Genomic DNA, 20,133 nt, shown 5'->3' with positions numbered 1-20,133 from the left:
GAACAAACTGAGGGTTGATGGGGGGTGAGGGAGAAGGGAAAGTGGGTGATGGGCATTGAGGAAGGCACCTGTTGAGATGAGCACTGGGTGTTGTATGGAAACCAATTTGACAATATATTGTATTTAATTTTTAAAAAGTCAAATTTAGAATACTCAAAAAGCCTTTAGTCAAAACAAGGACAGTCTTTTTGGCTAAATAAATGGGGTGGCAGGGGCCATTTCAGAGTTGGGAATTTTAGAGAAGCAGAAATCATGGCTTTTATTTTAGATTGCTGAATACTAACATTTGACTCTATTAGTTACTGGTTTTGTGACACTGGGTGAGTTGCTTAACCAGAGCCAGCTTCTTGAGCATGTGACCTGTGCAGTCACATAAGACCCTACACTTAAAAGGGTCTCATGATTGGCTTAATATTTTGCTGCTGCCATCTTGAAATTTCCAGTATCTTTTGAACAAGGAGCCATGCATTTTTATGTTTCACTGGGTCCTGCAATTATTTAACTAGTCTTGAGCTTAACCTTTCTGAAACTTGGCTTTTCTGTCTGTGAAATGACAAGTAATGCTTGTTCAGAATCACGGTGAGGATTGAGTGAGATAATTATGAAAGTTTCCAACAAGCTCAATGTATGTGTTTGCTAAATAAATGATAAGTCTCGGTCCATTTCTAAACCCAAATCTAACTGTTCTTTAAAAGGAGACACAAGACTCAGTTTTGTTCATTTGTTTTTGTTTTGTCTTTTAATTTTCTCCTTACTTTACATTCACAGACTGGTGCAGTTCAAAAGTGGAAGCATAAAACCATCTTGAATAAAAGCTATTTTTGGCCAGCTTAGAGATATTAAATATAATAAAATTTCTCATGTGTTTATAGTTGGTTCTGGGGCTTCCCATGGATTGATAGTTCTGATAAGGCTTTTGAGAATGTCAACAGTATACTGCATTTCAAACAGTACAGTGTGTCCATATCAACAATTAACATGGAGTTTGACCCCTTACATGTCTTCTCTGGACAAATACGCCCTTAAATGGCCAATATCTTACTTCAGGAGATCTTAAGTTGTGGGGACAATGTGAGTTGTTACTATGGAGAAGTTATGTCATTTATGTCCCTTGAACTCTCCGTTCTGAACACATTATTAGCTTTTAAAGAATATGAATTCTTCAGTTTCAAAAGAGGTCTTCTCCTTTCACCTCTTGCTGAAGAGATTTTGATGAATATCTTTTGTTGTTTGATTTTGTTTCCATTTACACATTTTTTCTGTCTTTTAAAAGAATTTGATGTGATAGTCATTTACTTGCAATTTTACCTAGAATGGAATGGAACGGAGAGTCAAGGGATTTCTAACAAAATAAATAATAAAATTGTAATCATAGCTCACATTTAATGAACTATGTACCGGTAGTCTCAAGAACTTATCACATCTGTTATTTTATCTTCATAACAGCCTTATGAGATATGTATTTCCCCATATGTAAATATAGAAAGTGAGGTTTAACACAATGAAGTAATTTGATGAGTCACATTAGTTGTCACCCTAGACTCAGATCCATGTCTGCTGAATTCCAAAACCTGCATATTTAACCTTTATGGTATCCAAAGCAAAAATATCAGATAAGTAAAGAACTTACCATAAGGGAGGAGAAAGTCAGTTGGTATTCATTCAGAGGGAGGCAAACCATAAGAGAGTCTTAAATACAGAGAACAAACTGAAGGTTGATCGTCGGGGGTGGGGGGAAGGGGAAAATGGGAGATGGGCATTGAGGGGGCATTTGTTAGGATGAGAACTGGGTGTTATATGTAAGCGATGAATCACGGGAATCTACCCCCAAAATCAAGAGCACACTGTATGTTAGCCAACTTGACAATAAATTATATTAAAAATAAAATAATTAAAAAAACAGAAATCCAATATATATTCATTGACCATATGATGAGTCAAACACTATCCTAGGCAATGGGGATATAATGCCTACAATAAATATAAGGGGCTTAAAAAATGAAAGGCAGAGCCATCCAAGTAAATTCATTATTTGAATTGTGCTAAATGGTACGAAGGAGAAGTGTAGGATATTTGGTGAGTGTGTAATAAGAGAATGGATCCCAATCTAGTATGGCCAAAAAAAAAAAAAAAAAAATAAGTCTGCTTGAGGAAGTGATAATATGATAGCATATATTATCATTGAATTATAGAAATATTGTACATAAGTAAACAGTCCAGAGGAGAAAAGTAACCTGCTTAAGATCACACAAAGTCAATGGAACATTTGGTAACCCTAGTTTGTATTCTATGGTTCTTTCCTATGTAGGGGGCTCTGCACAATCATAATGGATTCCAGTTTCTCTTAGTAGGATCACAGGACTGTATGCAGGTGCAAAATATCCTTTTCACTGATGAGAACTCACATCTAGAGAAGCACTCTCTTGAATGTCTGAATCTTCTTTCATAACCTCTGGATACTTCAAAGAATACTGCTACCTTGACCGAAGCACATACACTCACATCTCCTTCCCTAAATGTTCACAAGTCTCTGGACATTCCTATCCTGTTTATCATAAAACCAAACAACTTTCAAGATCTAAATATGTGTAACTTCTTTAAAGGTTAAACATGTTTCTTCCTCTTGAGATTTATGTGTGTGTACACTCAGGGTTTCCAAGCCTTGCCATTGCCTCAGGGAATAAGACAGCTTGTTTTGGCTATAGTTTGGGAAGAGCTCAATTGAAATGTTGCTCAGATAAATGACACAACCCCCATCTCTGATGTCATGGCTTTGCTATGGAGCTGGTGCAAAGAAGTCCACTGAAGTTATTGAAAAGGAATAAAGAGTCACTCTTTATCTTGGGTTTTTGAGAACTGAACCTTTATTATATAATCTCATTATTTTAGATAACTTGGCTATGACTGTAGTTCAGATCACTTTCAGAAATACACAGTGTCTACCAGGCATGGTGTTTGGTGCTAATAATTTCGGAATGAATAAAACATTACCTGTGATATCCCTCCTTTCTCTCCTTCTCTTGTTATTTGCTTCGCTACTTCATCCTTAATTTTTTTGCTGCTTTTAGTTACTGAAAGACAGTATATAATTTGGAGGAAATACCCCTTAATTACTATATTTCATGAACTCCAAGAAAGTTCCATTTCAGTTCTAAACTTTTATGAAGATAGTAAGTGGAAAGCTGGGTGCAAAGGTAATTACAAGATAATATTTTTAAGATCTTGTGATGAAAATAGATTTAAAGTATATTTTAATTGGGTGGTAATTAATTGGATGACTATTGTCTCAATGCCTTTTTTAATGTCTAGAGTATTTTATGGTGTTGTGATAAAGGTAATAGTAACAAAGCAGTATGAGGGCCTAAAGAAGAGTTCTTGATTCAGGATGGAGCAGAGAGTGAGGGTGAGGATGTCTGAAAGGGAAGTGTTCCTTAAGAAGGCAATGCCTGAACAATCAGAAAGACGACTTTAAAGAGGAATGAAGAAGAGTAATATTCCAGGCAGAGAGAATCCTTTGGATAAATGTGTGATGGTGTAAAACAACAGAGTGTTTTTAAGTTTCTCCAAGGCCAACCCTACCATTTTATAGAATTCATAGCCTCTGGAAAGACAAGGTTGGTGTGGAGCACTTGTCTGATGTGTTAGTGTCAGAGCAGGTACCAGAACACCAGCTTCCTGACTCCAAATCACTGGTTTCTATGTCAGTGTGAGATCTTTGTTCTGTATGTTTAGACTGCATTCCAAGACCTCACTGTTGGTCAAAGTTCCTATAAACATTCTGGTTATCCCAAGCAAAATTCCTCAGCACAGGTTGCATGAGAGTGAGTCCAAGACCACCCTCTTTGCTAGATGAAAGATTATTGGAGTTTGTTATGAGATGAACAAATTGTGGAATGTCTCTAACTTTCTAACAGGGATGGGTCTTACTTAACGTTACTTTGAAAAATTCTCTCAAGCGACTTTGTTTTGACCCAAGTGGGAATTTGAATGCACCTACTCTCCTCCTCCTCCTCTCTTTCCTTTTCTTTTTTCCTCCTCCACTACCTCATTCTCAAAATTTTGCTTCTCTAGTCACTGAAAGACAATTTATGTTTTGAGGGAATCATATAATTTAATTAGCATATTTCAAGAAGCTCAGGAGAGTTTCAATTCTAACCATTTGAATTCTAACCTTTGAGACCAGGTTAGGAATGCAGAAGATAAGCTGTTTGACCTTGAGCAAACCACTTCTTCTGTTTCCTTCTTCTTATCTGTCCACTGAGAGGGATTGGACTGGCTGGCTTTTCACATTCCTCTCAGCCCTAAAGTTTAACGTTTTGTTTTTCTATGTTGCTGGCAGGAATACTGAGTTTCTTGCAACTTGTTTTCAAAAATTGTTTTCCAGGAGTTTGATGAAAAGGAGAGCTAATTTCCCAAGCATGAGCCTGCTAATGGCTTGCACAATCTCCCCCTAGTTCTTTTAGCCAAAAACCATCACTGACTTTTCCTACCCCTTGAAGCTCTTTCCGTTTTTCTAGCATGGCTTCCTATTATGATTCTTGGATGATTTTCCATGTTTCTCCTGTGGCCAAACAAAAATAAAACAAAACCAAAAACAGCATTTCTACAAATTTGTGGAAATAAGCCATCTGAAACACAACTACTAATGTTTCGGTGATCTAAAACAATTAAATTCTCCAAGAACAGTTTGCCATGTCCCCCCATGCCCTGCCTTTTCTAGCATCTGAGGAAAAGTGTCCCAAGTAAATGCAAGGCTAAGATGTAAGGGTGGAATTAATTTCCTCTTCCGGGATTGCTATAAAAATGGGATTTTTTTCTTCTCTCATCTATAAATGTGGAAATAATGTTCTAACAAAGCTAGGTGGAAAAAATGTTGACATCTCTTCATTCCTTAGTTATAAGATCACCAACACCCTTTGGAGAACTGATAACACACATAAATTAGTTCCCTCACACTAAAAGAGAGCCTGGTTTCCCAGTGGAACAGTGAAGAAGGTCTGGGAAAATGCTTACAGAAAGCTGTTATACATGCATGCTATAGTATAGTTGTGACTGGTTTCCTCATCTCATTGCCTATGAGTTCTTACCTTTTCCTTATGTTCCTATAACATTCTGCTTGGGGTTTCCCAAAGACCTACAATATGCCATGGCTTGCCCAAATTTTTCCATCTATGAGAGATGCCCCTTTTACCACCTATTCATTCTGGCACACCCTGGAAGAGCTCCTCAGATCACTCTTCCTGAGAATCCTGTCCTAACATCCATGAGTTGGATTCTCATCCTACAATTTCACTTCCATCATGACAGTTCTTATATTACACTCCAATTACTTTTAAGCATCTACCATGCCTGGAGGATAGGGTCTCCATTTGATTTACCTCAAAATACTCAGCACATGGGCAGCTAGGCTCTGAAGAGTACTGGATAGCACTGAACTAAGCTAGTGAAGTAAACTCTGATAAATATATCTTCCAAACACATAGATAAACACACGGTGGGCTTCAAACATGTGTTGAAATGATTAATAAACTAATTTTAAGTAGAAGAAGAGAAAATCCATTGTTTTGTAAGGGTGTGACATTTTTGTTGGGTACTTTAAGAAAATGTTGACTTACTTCCATTCAAGATTGTCAGGGTTTTTATTTCAGAGCCATTTGGAGTCTCTCTAATTAAGGATGGTTTTTTCAATGGATCTAAAGTTTCTGTTATACATGATGATTAAGTTCTAAAGATCTGCTGTTCAACAGCAGTGTGTGTTCTCACCAAGAAACACATACATATATGCAGACACCAGAATACAAGTAAAGTTTTGGAAGTGATGGGTATATTTAGTACCTTGGTTGTGGTGATGGTATCATAGGTGTATGCGTATGTCCAAACCCATAGATATATGCATTAAATGTGTGCATTTGGGGGGGTATCAATTATACCTCAGTAAAGCTAATTTAAATGTAGGTTTCAGGGTAAAGAAAGAAGCATAATTTCCTCTTGATTTTTCCAAGATTTGATTTCCTATACTGAATGGGAGAAAGAGCTCTGGAGCAAGGGTTGGCCACCTGAATTCAAATCCTAGCTCTACCACTTAATACTGTATGCGACTTAACTTCCTCACTAGTAGAAAGGAAATAAATCACCCGAGAGTGTTCTGACAACTGAGGAAGGTAACACTTATGAAAATATTTTGTAAATATTAAAGCAATTTACAAATATTAAGTCAAAGTGGCACTCCCCTTTTCCTACTGAGCTACCTAATCTATTAGTATTTTTCTTAACCAAAGGAAAATTGAAGGATGTGACCAGCAGAAAAGTACCACTTTCCTCTGTCCCTTTCATTCCAAAGCTCTGCCTATGGCTAACTTTTCTTTAGCTTTATTGAGATATAATTGACAAATAAAACTGCATATATTTAAAGTGTACAATGTGATGATTTGACATCCATATATTTTGTGAAACAGTTACTTTACTCAGGTTAATTAACACGTTCATCACTGTACAAAGTTAACTTTTTTTTTTTTAATGTGATGAGAACACTTAAGTCTACACTCTTAACACATTTTTCTATGCCTAAATTTTTAGATGTAAAAGATGGTTATAATGAGCAGTTGGCTCACCATTGCATTGCAAGGCTTTGGCACATTGTTGGGTGTTTTGGAAATTATTAATTAGAATTCGATTTAAACCAATTATTAATTGGGATTCCAAGCATTAACTGTAATTGATAGATTTGCTCTCTAGTTACATGAATTCCATTTATTAATTGCAATAAGCAGATTTGCTTTGTAGTTACCCAGGAACATTTGATCTTGTTTCTTTCTTTGTGACATGGATGAAATACCATCTTACACATCCCTCCCTGTATATTTCCTCATGATTCACAGTTCTCAATACCCTGTATATTGAAAATGGATTGTTAAATTGCAGCTATTTCCCAAATTGTTTATATGCCTGCATGTGTTAGTGTTTTTATGTTAGCATTGAATAGTGGAAGGCAGAGGACCTAAGTATGAGTCCTGGATCCCCGACTTTCTGGCTGTGTGACAGTAGTGAAGAAGTTTCAACTCCTTAGATGAAAATAATACTTGCGCTGATCCAAATATTGAGGCAAAGGAGAAAAATAATACTCTACAACATCTTCAAGTCAGCCTATTAATCACTTATTGACATATTCTTTCATTAAGCAAATATTTATTAAGGGGTCAAGTCCTATATTGGGTATACTGTCATGAGCAAAGCAGATATGGTCCCTGGAATATACTTAAGGCCCACCTTATATCTTGGTCACTGGACAGGGTCCCGGATTAAAAGTAGTGTGTGACTTGATGGGGGGTGGGGGAGAGGGGAAAGTGGGTGATGGGCATTGAGGAGGGCACCTGTTGGGATGAACACTGGGTGTTGTATGGAAACCAATTTGACAATAAATTATATTTAATATAAAAAAAACAAAGTAGCCCTTCCAATGGTGGAGCAAGATCTGCCTAAATTCTTTCAGTGACGAGTAACCCTATCCTTCATATTTCTCAAGGAACCAGAGTGTTTTAGATAGCCGTTTCATTTTGTGAAATCAGTCTCCTAGGGACTATCTTCATTTTGTGGAATCGTTAGTGCCTGGTGTCCCACAGAACAGTTTCCGCCTGGCCATATACCATGTATCTTTTAATTTTTAGGAAAATTTGAGACAAAAGAAACACGATCCTGGAAGTCAGTCAAGATTCTGACACAAAACAGGTTTGTTTTCAAAAATATCCTGTGATGGTTAATTTTATATGTCAACTTGACTGGACCACAGGAAGTCCAGAAATTTGGTCAAACGTTATTCTGGGTATGTTTGTGAGTGTATGTCTGGATGACATTAACATTTGAATTGGCAGAGTAAAGCACATTGCCCTCTTTAATGTGGATGAGCCTCATCCAATCAGTTGAAAGCCTGAATGGAACCAAAAGGCTGAGTAAGAAGGAACTCCTTGTGCTGACCTCATTGAGCTGGGACGTCATTCTTTCTTGCCTGAACATCAGCTTTTCTTGGGTCGCAAGCTTGCTGACTTTCGGACTGAAGCTTGCAACATCTGCTCTCTTGGTTCTCAAACCTTCAGACTCAAACTGAAACTATACCACCTGCTTATCTGCTTCCCTCAATCTCCAGCTTGCCCACTGTAGATCTCGAGTCTTCTTAGCCTCCATAATTATGTGACTCAATTCCTTATAATAAATATCTTTGTGTATATAAATATTTTCATATATATATGCAAGACAAGATTGGGAGTGAGCCAGTGCCCTGGTATTTATGAGGAGTGTGACAATGCAGCAATGTCCATACTGGGCAGGGGAAGGTCTGTTTGGATAGGAAAGTTATGAGCTTGATATTAGGCTAAGACATCTGGACTGTCTTCTCAGGAGCATGGAAGCCTTTGGAAGGTTTTAATCAAGGAATAGACGTGTCTGCTTTGCATTTAGAGACATCATTCTGGCAATTATGTGGGTTATGGATTGGAGGGGACCAGACCAGAGGCATTGGATATTCTACCTTAAATACACTGATTGATTGGATATATCCTGAACACCGGCTATGTGACTGGCATGTTGCTGAGTGCTAAGGTTAGCAAGGACAAAGAATGGGGACACAAGAATAAATCAAATGATTTTCGTATTTCCCATGGATCTCACAGTCCAATGTGGTATCATAATGGTGATGTTTTCAGGAAAGATTTTGATTTTCTTTCCAGGCTTAATTCCAGACTCTATAGCAGTTCTTTAATAACATGTGTGAACTAAGTGATTAAGCAAATGACTGAGTAAATGAACGTGTAGCTACCAGTCACAGTCCAAACTGTTAAGTGAATCAAAATTTTAACTGACAATCTTAAAACCTCGTTCCATTTACAAAAAATTTTCTCATCCTCTACCTTATATAATTCTCACAAAGCACTGCAAAATAAGTAATCTTTTTGATCATACACATATTACATGAGCTAATTGAGGCTTTAAAGAAGTTCTATTATTTATTCATTACATAGCCAAGAAGTGTAGACTTGAAATCACATCCTCTAATTTCGAATCCGTTTTTATTTTCATTAGTCTCTCTGTAGCAGTTAGTAATACACATCCTCAGAAGGTAATTTGTAGAGAGATTCGAGCCCTGTGATAGTCTCCCAAGGAGACACAAAGCAAAAATTAGTAGAAGAATTCACTAGTCAGTGAGATAACCCACATGCAAGTTGCTGAATCACCCTGGCACCAAGTGGGGAGGTAAGTGATGCATCTTGCAGGAGTGTATATGGCTTCTTGACATAGACTCTGTTCATAGATTCCCATGGAGTCATTCACTTGTTCGTTTATGTGCTCCTACATTCAGGATGTCTTCCAGCATATTAAAGCAGGCCAGGTCTGAAAGAATGATCTCACCCTGTCTGGGGAGCTCAGACCCTGGAATGGGATCTGGCAGGGATTTTCTCTCCTGTAAATGTGGGTCAGGAGGCCTGGGAGGCAGCGAATCAGAGGGCTACAGGCCAAATAGCCCCTCCTGGGGGCAGGATGGCTCTTTCTGAGGCAAACATCTGCATCATGTGTCTGTCTGTCCCAAGCCTCCTCTGGCCCAGGGAACTGTGCCTGTCTGTTTTAAATTCTAGAAATAGGAAAATCCACTCAGATTCCACCTTCCCTGCACTGAACAGAGAAATTTCACATGATATATAAATTCAATCCAATCTCCAAAAAGATCCACTGCTTTCCAATCCAGTTATGTGAGCCCAAAAGTGACATGTTAATAATGAAGGAAATTGGGCTTTCAAGTAAGAGAAAACAGGCTTCAAATCCCATACTAAACTTGCTGTGTGAATTTTACCAAATGAATTAGCTTCTCCAAACTTCAGTTTTCCCATTTGAAAGATGGAGAAAATATTAACCTCACAGGATAGCTGGTAATATTAAGTGGAAAAAATTAAAAGGATATTAAGAACAGAGTCATTTGTTGCGTATGAGGCCCTGTCCTACTTAGAATTTCTGACTCATCACAGAAATCCTGTAACTGATGAACCAGAGCCTGAAGGCTGATACATGACTTTCCTGAAGGTGGAAATACCACATAAGTGGTAGAATCCAGAGTTCAGAGTCAAGCCCAGTGTGTCCGACTCTGCATTCCTGCCTATCAGCTTGATGATATATCATCTCTGTGCTCTTCTCTTTCGATATTTGGGTATCCTTCTCCCAGATCCCTTTCTCTACCTTTGCTTTCTTCGTCAGTGAAAATAATCAATTTGGCTTATTTACAGATAAAGACACCTAGACTTGTCATCTGAACCCAGTACAGCCCGACATCAGTGTTCTGTGGTCCTTCTACTCATGAGTCACCTAACTCAAGTCCTGTCACACATTCAGTGCACAGTAAGTGTTCATTTTTATTTCTTTACAATTGGCTCCAAAGTAAAAGCACCTCCGTGACTTTCCGTGGGATACCAGTAGCTATGACTTGGTGCAGATGGGAAGACCTTCTCTCCCTGCGATGGAGCACGTGACTGCAGGTTAAGTGGTATCTGAATGCTCACTGCAGGTTGCATGTATGTTTCTGGGGGTGGTATTTTCCACCTGCTCTCTCGTCTCCAGGTTTGGTTCACAGCCAGCAGAGGTCTGGGCAGGTACCAATACCAGTCTCTCCTCTCGCACACTATAAACTAAAAGAGAATGGAGACCCAGCCTCCACCCCCACCCACACTTAAGGAAACAATTAGAGACCTGTTAGATGAGGTGAACTCTTTGGGTAGTTTCTTCAGCAAAGAGATTGGGATGACACTTCACATCTGTTGTAAACTCTGCTGCCAAACCCTGAGAGCTGCACTCCCTAATCCTTTATCAACGTCCCTGGCTCTCCAGGGAAGCCTTTTTCAGAGTGTGAACAACCAGTCTTCAGCACGTTCTCTTCCCATCTGGTAGACGGGTCTTAACCGATTTTATCATTGTTCCCTGCGTCCAGGCTTACAGTGTCATTGGAGAGTGAGACTGAAGAATGAATATGGGTGCCCTAGCAATAGGCAATGGCCTGCCAGGGACTGAGTGTGGAGTCAATTAGAACCAGGCTGCCTGGGGTTGACAGTTCCATCCTATAGGCCTATATGATGCTTCCAATGTCTGGAATGCTATTTATTTCCTTTTCGTTGACTAATTGTATGGATCCATCTGCCTTTTGCATTTAGGGTGTTTGGATGAAATGTAATTACAATCTAATCATTGCTAGGTTAGTTTCCAACATAAGCTGAAGGGCCGTCCCTTACACAGCTGTACGCTGGGAGTTCTGTGTCATTCACTATGTGTCATATGATGGCACTACCTGCCACAAGGTTAAAATGCCAAAATTCAAGATAGCAGAACCGTGATTGTTGCTTATGTGGCCCAAGTCCATTTAAAATTCTACTTTGAAGTGGAAAATGTATAAGAGGTGTGAAACTCTAGGGACAGAAATTTTAGCCTGGGCCAGCAATTTCAGTTTCAGAATCCTCAGGAGGCACTGTGGATAACTCTCTCCCCTTTTTAGAGGGCAAGTGTGTATCAATTTATCTCCCTTGGAAATATTTTGCAATATTCACTGTAAATAAATATGGGAGCTAGTGAAAATATGTATATTATAGAAAGGGTCAAATAACTAATTGCTTTGTAAAACACTGAGTCAGGTGTTTGTAAGCACAATCTAATTTTACTTTCATGATGATGCATGAGAAAGATGTTTCCTCCATCAACGTAGAAACAGTCTCAAGAAAACTAATTTATTTGCTTGATTTACCGCTAGTCTGGAATGTCTCTGAAAACCTATCCTCCTGCCATTTCATAATATTCAATATCGATGGTGGCTTTTCTCAAGTCCCTGTGCCTTTTCAAGACCCTTGAATTTGTAGCTCCTTGTACAGAATGGTAGGGAGGCAGAGAATTGGGCTGCTTTCCAGATGGATACTCTCAAACAAAGAAGTTGCCAGCCAGTTTGGAAGTAGATATCTCCTTGTATCAAGTGGCCCCACCTCTTGGACAGAATCCAGAAGGCTGGTCCGTTCTCTTCTGTGATGGTTTCCACCCCCTTGATGACTGGGTATGTCCTACCTTGTCAAAAAGACATCTGGGCACAATGAGTGCTAGACGTGCTTGTCTCTAGAGCCTGAAATTAGTAGCCATCCGGTGAACAGCACGCCTCAGTGGCTACTCTGAAAGGAGCTCCAGAGGCAGGGGAAGTGGGGTAGGTCTTCTTGGACTGCAAAGAAGACAATGCATCTCACGTCATCCTGTCACACTGCGCCTCCATGTTAGCCAGCATGCTCGTGTACCCGCTCGCCCTGGGCTTTAGTGGGACCCTGAATGGTAGCCTTCTAAGGTGCTTGGCAGGTCTCCCCCCTGTCCTTGGTTGCTAGGAAGTTGAATCCTGTCCCTCCACAACCATGTGGTCTCTCTCTCCCTGGATTTTGGAAACAACACTATTAACCTTAAACTGTTTTTGTTTTGTTTTGTTTTGTTTTGTTTTGTTTTGTTTTGTTTTTGCCTTCCCAAAGATTCATTAGCTTGAGCAGTTTGTTGGATAATGCTTGTAGCCCTGTTCAGAGCCAAATGACTCCAGAGGTTTTATGTGTGGCCCAGATTTTTAATTTGGGTTTTGAAAGCTGTTCTTGTCTGGACCCTAGAGGGAAAGTAGAGAGGGAAAGTAGAGAGAATTGTAAATATGATTTTCTGTTGGAAGAGACCTACTATAGGCAGACAAGGTGGGGGGGTGGGGGGTGGGCAGAAGGCAGTACTATGTGTTGTTATGTGACAGAAGAACAGGGTCAGAAGACACCCTTACTCAGGACAGCTGGCATCATGCCTGTTTCTGACTCTAGCAGCGGAACCAGTTTTTGCTGGCATCAGGAGCTCACTGTCTTACTAGGGAGAAGAACAAGATCAAGTTCACATGTGTATTAGCTGTGGAAGCAAAGGGTCAGGAGTATTGTGAGAACTCTCTCTGGGGACCTAGGGACAAGCAGAGTCAGTAGCCGTAGTTTACAGGTGAAACAACTAAGGATCTACACCAAGAAACAAACAAACAAAAAAATGATCTTTAAGAGCTGTGCACTCATATATGAGGATTGAATAAGCCTCTCCCATATTTAACTTATTCATTCACCCAACTTATTAGATACCAGTGCCCCAAGCACTAATACAGGTAGTGCTGAGATCCAACAGTGAGCAAGACAGATGCATTTCTTAGAGTCCAGTATGGGAAACAGGCAAATAAAAATGAACAAATGAATAGTAATCTCTTATTATAGTAATTATTATGAAGGAACAATAAAAAAACAGGGTTTGAGAGAGAATATTGGCAATGAAGGAAATATTCCAGACTGAAGTTTTAATGGAAAGTCTCTTTGAGGTTTAAAAGATGAGAAAAAAAGACCCATGTGAATCTCAGAGCAATAAACATGCCTGAAAGAGGAAACATTTTGTACAAAAGCCCCAAGGGAGAAAGAACTAGGAAAGTTCTAGGATCTTGGCGGAAAAATACCATCTGGCTGGTGTGGTTGGAGTGTGCTGCATCATAAGGCAGTTAGGGGGAAATGAGATAGTGGAACCAGAGGTGTGATCAATCGTGGCCTTGAAGATGATGCATGCTAGTTAGGATTGTATACTAAGGGTTGTAAGTCTTTGGATGTTTACCTTATCTTTGAGTAATATGTACATTCATGTGGCTCACACATTTAGAAATTTAAGAAAGTATACAATGTAAAGATTCTCTTCCATTTCTACCTCATCTACAATGTTCCTATCCCCCAACTGGCCCTTTGTAGATAACTGTTGTCATTAATTTTTTAGGGACCTTGGGCATAAAGAAAACAGGCACACATGCTTCCTAGGTATGCTTCTAATTTACGCATGAAGTAGAATACCCTATACCCTACACCCTATACCACTGCTTGCTTTTATCAGTTAGCATATCTTGGAAATCTTTCACTAGAAGTGTAAAGAGATCTTGATTTTTTTTTTTTTGTATAAGTAGAAAGCACTTTATCTTGTAGATATGCCATAATGTGTTTAACCAGTGGTTTGGGGGTTATTTTTAATCACTAACTGTTACAAACAATGCCAAAATTAATAACTGTGGGAGAACATCATTTTGCCATGTACACAGTATATTGGTGGTATAGACTCTTAAAAGAGAAATTTGTGAATCAAGAGGTATATGTTTTTGAGAATATCATGAGAAATGGCAAAATAAGGAGTTCCAAGAATTGATCCTTCTACTGAGTGAACATAAGCTGGTGTAAACTGACAGAAAAAATTTTTTTCAGAACTTGGAAATTTAATAAAAATCTTACAGCAACCAGGGGTGTGCTTAATGAAGGAAAAGGCTGCTAAGTTTTGGTAAGAAAGTCTTGTGGTACGTTTGCTTACCTGTCTACCATCCCCCATCCCCCAACTTGGTGGCAGCCATGGAGGGTGGCCCACATTTCTGGTGCAGCTGCTACTGCTAGGACAATGGGAAACAAGCAATACAGACTTTCTCCCTCTACAAACTGTGTATTTTGACTTATATAGCATTTCTCTGAAGGACCATTTCAGAAGCTTGCCCTTATTTCACCCCCTTGAGTCTTGTTGGCATCTGTTGAAAGCATTAAAGATGTATTACCCATGGCTGCCTGGGGCAAGGGATGACATAATGGGGTAAGCTGCAGACCAACCCAAAAGCCTGAGAAAGAGGAAACTGAGAAGGAAGATTCTTGGTGTGTGTAATGATTTGAAAGTCTGCTGTATAGGTCAGGGAATTGAGAGCACAATGTGCACACTTGGGACTGGATACATACTCTGAAATGTCCTGAGAGGACTGTGAGTGTGCATCTCTGGCTGACATTTCGGCTCTCCACAAGCAAAAGGTGAAGGCTGAGGCAGAGTTGTAGGCACACTGGCAAAGCATTGAAGGAATGTTCCAGTTTAGAGCCAGTCTGCAAAGGAAGACCAAAACAGTATTTTTGACTGTTGGCTTTTGGTTCCAATCATTTTAGGAAATCTCTGACCACTAAGGCAATGAAACAGGGACTTTAGAGACCACACATAACAAAATAGTCTTTACAAAAATAGTTTAGAATAGTCACTAAACAGATGGATGACTGCAACCCTCGCCAGGTAACAACAGCAAACCCTAGGGAGGGGGAGAAAGATTGATTTCCAGAGTGACCACATTATAATACTCAGAATGTTGAGTTTGTAACAACAACAACAACAACAATTACAAGGTATACAAAGAAACAAGAAACTGTAGCTCCTTTACATAATTAAAAATAGAAATCGACCAACTCCGGGGGCACCTTGTTGACTCAGTTGGAAGAGGATATAATTCTTGATCTTGGGGCCATGAGTTTGAGCCCCACATTGGGTGTAGAGATTACGTAAATAAATAAACGTAAAAAAAGAAAAGAAATTGGGAAAAAAAAAAAACTCTGAAGAAACCCTCATATTGGACTTGACTATGCTGTGTTTTTAGCCATGTAATTATTTTTACCAGCTCTTTCTATGTTTGAGTTACTGTCTAGTGCTTTCTTGTTTTTGCCTGAAGAACTCCACTTAGCATTTCTTGTAGGGAGAACCTCTTAGTGAAAGACTCACTCAGCTTTTCTTTATCTGGAAATGGCTTCATTTCTCCTTTCATTTTGAAGGATAGTTTTGTCGGATATAGAATTCCTGGTTAACAGGATTTTCTGTTTTGTTTTATTTTGTTTGCTTTCAATGCCTTAACTGTCTCTTCTGGTCTCTGCAGCTTCTGCTGAGATATTGTCTGTTAATCATATTGAGGATCCCTTGTACACAATGATTCACTTTTGTCTCTGCTTTCAAAATTCTCTCTTTGTCTTTTGATAGTTTTATTATAATGTGCTTCTCTTTGGATTTACCCTTTTTGGAGTTTGTTGAACTTCTTAAGTGTGTGGATTTGAGAGGTTTTAGGCTTTTATTTCCTCAAATATCTTTCTGTTCCTTTCTCTCCTCTCCTAGAGCTCCCATTTGCATGGTTGTACATTTGATGGTGTCCCACAGGTGTCTCCAAAACTTCAAACATTCTCCAATCTTTACAAATACATTGTGTGGAAGACTTTTCCCTGCAACTGACAAAATGACTAAGATCTGTAGCTAGAATGAGGTGTGCATCAGGATGCCACATATGGGGATATAGGAGTGCCACATGGGAGACTAGTCCCCTAGAAGTTAACAAACTGGGACAAGAGCTCTGGGCCTCAAAAGCTATGGTGCTATCAGGGTGTTCTTCTGAAGTCCTCTGGTACTCTGAACGACGGAGGGCTCTTTCTAATAACTGAGTGACAGCTGTATCAAAAATGCCTGCACCTTGGTGGATGTTCCAAATAAAGTTGTGAACGAATGAGAACCACATAAAAAAGTCTGCTCAATAAAGTAGACAGCAGATGAGTTCAAAAAGGAGGAGGAGTCTCAGGTCTGCTGAAATCTAGTACCAAAATGACTTACTGAAAATGGCCGAAGCCCACGCGTAATTTCCAAAGCCCTGGAATAAGCCTGGGGGAGAGGAACTAAACCACTTTAGATGATTTTAGTCACCCCAGTGCCTTTTCATTATCTTGTCTGTTTCTGTGTGTTCTCCTCTGTCTTCCTCACCACAGTACTGCCTGTCTGTTCACTGACAGCTTAAGTCTCTTTGCCTGTATTCTCAGATGTGCCAGGAAGATGGATACTCTCATTAGCAAACATGAACTGACTGAAGTTACTCTCGGCTAGGCTCCATGCTGGGTACTGAAGATGCAGAAATGACTGGGGTGTAGTCCTCACCATGATGAAACTGAATTATAGTGAGAAAAATCTCATAAGGATACACAGAATGTGTACAAATTTAAGGCTTCCTTGAGGAATTCGAAAAAGTTATTCATTCTTCAAAGCTTTATTGGACACCTAAAGGGGAACAGGCTCTGTTCTAGGACAAGAAATTCACTGAAGGACAAAACAAGCAAAATCCTTGCATTTAGGGAGCTTTCTTGTTTTGTATGTTTTAGGAGGTGAAGGAGCATACACAAATCAAGTAAGTGGGTAAATAAAGCAATTTTAGGTTATGTGAGGATTATGAAGGGGATGTATTATGTGGTTTTTTTTTTAATTTTTATTTCTTTAACGTTTATTTATTTTTGAGACAGAGACAGAGCATGAACAGGGGAGGGGCAGAGACAGAGGGAGACACAGAATCTGAAACAGGCTCCAGGCTCTGAGCTGTCAGCACAGAGCCCGACGCGGGGCTCGAACCCATGGACCGCAAGATCATGACCTGAGCCGAAGTCGGCCGCTTAACCGACCGAGCCACCCAGGCGCCCCGGTTGTATTATGTTTTAATATAGCTAGAGAATAGCATTAGTCTGATGGAAAAAGAGCTACTTAATGTAAGAGGGTTAAGTCAAGTTTCAAATGGAGTCTCAGCAGGAGGTGGCTGTAGATAATTCCTTATGCTTGTGTTTACAAAATAATTCAGAGCTATCATTTACTGTTTGTAAAACAATATAGTCCCTTTTCCAAACCATGTCAGCTCCATTATTTCCATTTGATCCCCACAGCTAACACATTATAGTAGTTCCATTATGGAACTTTGATTATTTACCTGAGTAATTTGGATCTTTTAAAATAATCATCATTTCCCCTTCTGGAAACAAACAAAAAGGTCAGTGACTTCTCACCTCACAAAATTGTTTGAGGATTCAAATTAGTAGGATCCAACATACAAGTGCTTACCATTGGAATATAATTTATTTCAATAAGTGAGGGTTTACTCTTAATCAGAAGAAGGTTACTGAGGGTCAACTATGTGTTGGAAATTATGGTAAGTGTTGAACCTTAGTTTCCAGAAATACCCAAATGGATGTAGGATACCCCCATATCAGAAATACTACAAAAGAGATTCCTATGTTGGGTTGGGTCACTAGATTGAAAAGTTCTAAGGCAAGTATCCACCTGACTTTTCTCTTACATCATTTTCAGGACCCAAGTTAGATGCCTAACTATGGATATTTATAGTAGATAATCAATCATGATGGATAGAATGAGTGGGTGTGTTCAATAACTTTGAACTTATTTGATGCCTCTGACTTCCCTACCACTATCATTCTAAAATATGATTGCTAGATTCTTCAACATTTTTCTCGAGCCTAGCATTTGGCAAAATCAATGATTCTTCTCTTTTGAAATCAGGTAGTACCTATGCTAAGGTTTACTCCGAGGGAAGTGCTCTGGGACACCCACTGCCTCTCAACACACTGAAGTATAGAGAATGTATATGTCTCAATCAAGATACTTCTAGCTTCTGAAGGCCTCTAGAAGATTAGATACTGATTAAAATGTACCCAAAGAGTTTTTAAGAGCTCTTGCCAAGCACGCCTAGGAGCATATGAAAATAATTAATAGAATATATACCAAATCTGACCTACTCTAGGGATTAGGTGTTCTCCAAGAAAGAATTCCAGGATAGTTGGTTTGGGATAGTTTTTGTTCACTTTCCATAGAGGAGCACTGTTTGTAGTGTTATTTGTTCTGTGAGAGGCAAGGGCTTGCCAAGCAGGACTCAGAGAGGAGAATTATGCACACTTAAAGCACCAAAACTGCAAAATAATCTTCAGTCACCATATATTTCAGTCTCCTGATGCTCACAGCTTTCTTGTATATTTTCTTAACCAAAAAAAAAAATATATATATATTAAGTGGTGGTCTTTGAGCAAAAGTAGAATCATTTTCTTACCATAAACTTCGCACTGCTTTTCATAAAGTTCACATCAGAATAGCAGAGCCATTCCAAAAATTCAGGTGGCCTTCTGGAAGGACTTGCTGGAGGCTGTATTTATTTATTCCTACTTTTATCATCCCTACAGAAGCAATGTTGTGTGGATAGAGAAGCTCTAGGCATATTTTGCCAGGATCTCTCCCTGGGGCACAATGTCGGGTTTTTTGTTTCTTTGTTTTTTCAAAGTCTTTGTTTACATTGAGAGTGTATTGGATGATTGAAACCAGAACTTGCGATGGCTACTTGCTGTTTGAAGAGGCCAGACACCTGAAAACTGAAGGCTTGGGCTGTTGCCCTGGGCTCACCACTCCCAGCTGTTAGATCCTGGATACAACTCATCTCTCACAGCTGTTGTGCCCCCTTAACCATTAGCATGATACTACCCACCTCACAGAAATAACTGATTAATAATCATGGAGGAGCTTTAATAAAGCTGAAACAAAATTCAAAGCTACTCATTCTGTTATTTAAGAATTTTGAATTAATGGCTCACACCTAGTTTGTTTTATGCTCAGGATTCAAGATTTTAATCCAATCAGTCTGCATGCCATTGTTCTCTCTCTTCCATACTTTGCACATAAATGAGACTCATCCTAATCTTTGAACCTGCTGTATCTTCTATCCTGAACCTGCCTCTACACAAGTCCTACATGTGCTTTGAATCTTAGTTTAAATCCCAGATTTTCATGACAACTTGGGATTTAAATCTAGAATAGAGAAATAATTTGGCCAGTCTAAACAAGTGATTTAGCCACATGTGTTGTTGCATATACTTGCGATTTTCTTTGAATTTTCTGAATGCAATGGCTCCATATGACATTTTGAAAATGTCCAGTGGCAATGGAAATCTTTGGAAGTTTATGGATTTTGCTTGTCAGTCAACCTCTGTAAAACAGTTAAACACTGATATTCCTCAAAATAATAACTAATCTTCAACATGGGATGATGTTTTAGGGAATTGTATACGAGTTCTTTTGAAAAACATTTTGCTACAGATATCCACCAGTATAATTTTTCTTAATATTTAGGAATCATTTTTAGTCCACACCTCAAAAGTGAACCCTCAGCCTTGGGATGAGGATGTGTCCCCAAAGAACAACTGAAACACAAAACTCATTTTGCATAAGTATCATAAAATGATGCTATCAGGGATTGTCTCTGCAAGGAACTCAACTAGGGCTGATGTGAGGACAGTGGCAACACTCTCCACAAGAGGACAGCCAGTGTAGAGCTGGCTCTCTGGGCCTGATTAATCCATATGCAAGGTGACTTGTAGCACTTCAGACATTGCTTTTTGTCCTGATGCCTGGCAAGACTCCAGGTGGAGAAGAAGGGAGTCACTTACTTCTGCATTG

The 20,133-nt window shown here is 39.2% G+C and overlaps 1 long non-coding RNA gene across 1 annotated transcript in view; it reads left to right on the top strand.

The window, feature by feature from the left end:
• LOC121034891 (uncharacterized) overlaps window positions 1-20,133 on the top strand; it is a 119,907-nt gene that overhangs the window by 7,557 nt on the left and 92,217 nt on the right. Inside the window, exon 2 of the long non-coding RNA XR_005792657.1 lies at window positions 10,266-10,377. This is a non-coding gene — a long non-coding RNA (uncharacterized LOC121034891). The remainder of the gene's footprint in view (window positions 1-10,265; window positions 10,378-20,133) is intronic.

Source organism: Herpailurus yagouaroundi, unplaced genomic scaffold (genome assembly GCF_014898765.1).
Source record: "Herpailurus yagouaroundi ecotype Mexico unplaced genomic scaffold, PumYag 160, whole genome shotgun sequence".
Classification (NCBI taxonomy): domain Eukaryota; kingdom Metazoa; phylum Chordata; class Mammalia; order Carnivora; family Felidae; genus Herpailurus; species Herpailurus yagouaroundi.
Note: the sequence above shows the minus strand (reverse complement) of the source record. Positions and strands in the feature narration are given on the sequence as shown.